This window comes from Rhea americana, unplaced genomic scaffold (assembly GCF_003343005.1).
Source record: "Rhea americana isolate MKP2758 unplaced genomic scaffold, rheAme1 scaffold_785, whole genome shotgun sequence".
NCBI lineage: Eukaryota > Metazoa > Chordata > Aves > Rheiformes > Rheidae > Rhea > Rhea americana.
Window position 1 is genome coordinate 1 of NW_028186962.1, and position 3,366 is coordinate 3,366.

General features: G+C 49.4%; 1 long non-coding RNA gene across 1 annotated transcript in view; it reads right to left on the reverse strand.

Moving 5' to 3' along the window:
* Positions 1-6: 6 nt before the first annotated feature.
* LOC146585657 (uncharacterized) overlaps positions 7-3,366 on the reverse strand; it is a 5,340-nt gene continuing 1,980 nt past the window's right edge. The window contains exon 3 of the long non-coding RNA XR_014897961.1: positions 7-2,219. This is a non-coding gene — a long non-coding RNA (uncharacterized LOC146585657). The remainder of the gene's footprint in view (positions 2,220-3,366) is intronic.

Here is a 3,366-nt window from a genome sequence, read left to right on the forward strand (position 1 = left end):
GTTACAGGGTAAACTGTTTGGAAACATTCCGTACAGCAATTAGGGCTAGGTTATTAGACAGGCAGGCGCTTCACCTAATGCTTACCTACGCCATCTTCCATGAAGCCTTGTTTTTATCCTGCTTCAGTACTATCGTTACTGTCCTGTACCCTTTCTCAAACCTTCGCACGCACCCGCTTAACCAACAATTCCCTCGGTCTTTAACTACACGGAAGAAGGACGGCACTTGATGTGCGTGTCTCTGTTTCCGACCTATCACCTTTTCGATTCAGCTCCCAGATTCCTCTTACGCTCAGATGCTTTCCTCATAGGTGATGACCAAATAGCTGGTTCGCTACCTGTAGCCACTTCTCTTCAAGATGTCCCCTTTCACAGCTCAGCTCTCTTGGCTGCCAACACCTTCTTTGGGCACCCTCCATCCACCTTAGTAACAACGGCGCGTGCTGGCTTTCTCGTTCTCTCAACCCTAACCCTAACCCTAACCCTAGCCTAGCCGGTGGATATTCTTGGGAATGCGGTTTCCTTACCGGCAGGATTGGTGTGTCGAATTCAGACTGACACTCTCTAAGCAGGCCACATTGCAAGAAGGCATTAATTAGGGGTTCCAATCCTCTACGTGCTTCTAGCTTGATAGGGTCCTGATGCACTCTAACTGGCTTCGCTCCTGGTTGTAGCTCTATTTTGACCAGAGTCACGTTTCTCCCTTTACCTGGCTTCGTCGAGGCCAAGACCAGGGGAATCATCGCGTCCAATACACTTGCACGGTTATCGTCTGGAGCTGATTCCATCAAAAGGCAGATTTGTGCTCTCCATGCCGATTCTGGAGGGATGTGGAGCTGCACGGAACTCTCAGAAAAGGTCACCTGCGCATTCAGTTTGCATAGCAAATCCCGTCCTAATAAAGGGAAGGGACACTCCGGCATATAGAGAAACTCACGAGTCAATTTAGTACCTCCAATCGTACACTCCACTGGCTGCAAAAATGGCCTCAAGGTTTTCCTTCCCGTAGCCCCAACAATAGCGGTAGTAGTTTTACTTAAAGAGTCCTTTACAACTAGTTATCACTGAACGAGTGGCTGCACTATCTAATAAAAAAATCTCTAGTTTCATTCCCCAGCTTTACTGGAACCAGGGGATCAGCTGAGGAAATTCTMATTTTYYSYCCCGGTCCCCTTCATTCCATATYYGACTCCTCTAACATAATTAGGTCGGTGTTTGCTGGGCTCTGTAGCTTTGTTATCCTTCTTTGGTTTGGACATTCATTTTTCAAGTGCCCTTCCTGCCCACAAATTGCACATTGATTTGGACCCAAAGGGGGTCTAGGGAGGCCTCCTCCTGGCCTCCCTCCCCTCCCACCTCTTGCTCCTCTGTTACCTCTTCTGCTTCTCCTGCCCCTACCTTGGAATTCATCTCCCCGAATGGCTGCCAGGAGAAAGGCCTGTAGTTTCATTTGGTTTTGTGTTTCTCTTTTTCTCTTTTCCTCTCGATTATTCTATAGGTTATATGTCATTTCTGCCAGCTGTGAAACAGACGTTCCCCCAGCTCCATCTACCTGCTGTAGCTTCTTTCTAATACCCTGAGCTGACTGGCCAATGAATAGCACATTAAACAGTCTTTGATTCGTTTCCTCATTCGGATCCAGGTCTGTCCATTTTCTGGCTGTTTCGCATAGCTTTTCATAAAAGGCCAAGGGATTTTCTTCAGGCCGCTGCTTTACTTCATACAACTTTGATACGTTCTTTGGTTTCGGAACCCCGTACCGAACCCCATGTAAAATCAGCTGTTGATACTGCCTCAACAGCTCCCAACCCCCGCTCCTATTTGGCTCCCACTCTGGATCCCTTCTGGTGGGTAAGGAGAGCTCAGGATCCCCCTTTCTGTCCCTTTTCTCACCCTCTTCTCTTGCCTTATCAATTCCCAGCCTCCTTTCTTCTCCTGTCAGGAAAGTATTCAACAGCACCTGCACGTCTCCCCAATTAGGATTATGAGTTATCATAATAGTCTCCAAAAGTTGATGCAGCTTCTCAGGATTTTCCCTATATGATCCAATAGACTGCTTCCACTTTAATAAATCCGAGGTCGTAAAGGGAACATGTACAAATACTGGCAGCCCTTCTGGTCCCACGGCTTGCCTCAAAGGAGCCTGTATAACAGGTTRTTTCCGTCTCCTAGTTTGGCCAGAAATAGGGCTGGACTCTTCACTTTCTAGCAAAGATGATCTGGAGAAGAAGAAAGACAGCTGGAGGAGTCTGAGGAGACTAGAGAGTTCCTAAGGGGAGTGGGGTGGGGGACAGAAGACAGCTCTGCGGCATACAGAAGGCTGAAAGGGTAGTCCTGAGTGCACTAGAGGGGTGCTAAGGGGCCTATGTGGCCCCCCCAAAAAAAATTACTCTGGGGAACAAGAAAGAAATCTGGAGGGGTTCTAAGGAGACTAGATGGTTCTGAGGGGCATTGCAATGCCAGTAGATAGCTCTGGGCAACAAGGAAGGCTGAAAGACTGGTCCAGAGAACACTAAACCATTTACAGGCTAACATTTAGGCGCTAACATGGCCGCAGAATAACTCTGGGGAACAAGTAAGAAATCTGAGGGAATTCAGAGGATACAAGGCAGTTCCTAAGGACTTTGGGGGACCAGAAAACAGCTCTGGGGAATGATTGAAGCCAAATGAGGGATCCAGGCCCAACTAGAGGATTGGTGAGAGGGCTGGAGGACCAAAGGAGGGCTTTGGGGAACAAAAAAGGCCTCCAGAGGGATTCTGAGGGGACTACAGGGTTGCTAAAGGGGTGGGGGAGCCATAAGACAGCTCTGGGGCACAAGGAAGGCTGAAAGACTAGTCCAGAGTGCACTACAGGGTTGCCAAGGGGTGCACATGACCAAAAAATGACTCTGGGGTACAGGAAATAAATCTACAGGGGTTCTAAGGAGACTAGATGGTTCCAAAAGGGGCTGAAGGGGCAGAGGACTGCTCTGGGGCACAAGCACCCCAGGAGGGGTTCTGAGCAGATCAGAGGACTCCTAAGGAGATTAGGTGGCCAAAAAATGTAAACTGGGTAACAAGACAGGATTTGAAGGATCCTATAGGATGTGGATGGCCAAAAAGAGGGCTTCAGGGTATAACAAAGATCTTTTAGGAGGGGCTCTGAGCAGACAGCATGAGTCCTGAGTGGACTTCAGGGCCAGAAGACATCCTTGGGGCATGACAAAGGCCTTTGAAAGGGTTCTGAAGGGGGCTCCCCCGACAGCGCTGTGACTGGCCCAGGTCAGTTGTGGGGGAGCCCTCGCCCCGTGACCCTGCCTAGGGCTTCCCCTGAGATCCCTCCTCCTCCTCCTCCCTGACACGATCCCGATCTGACACAGGACACCC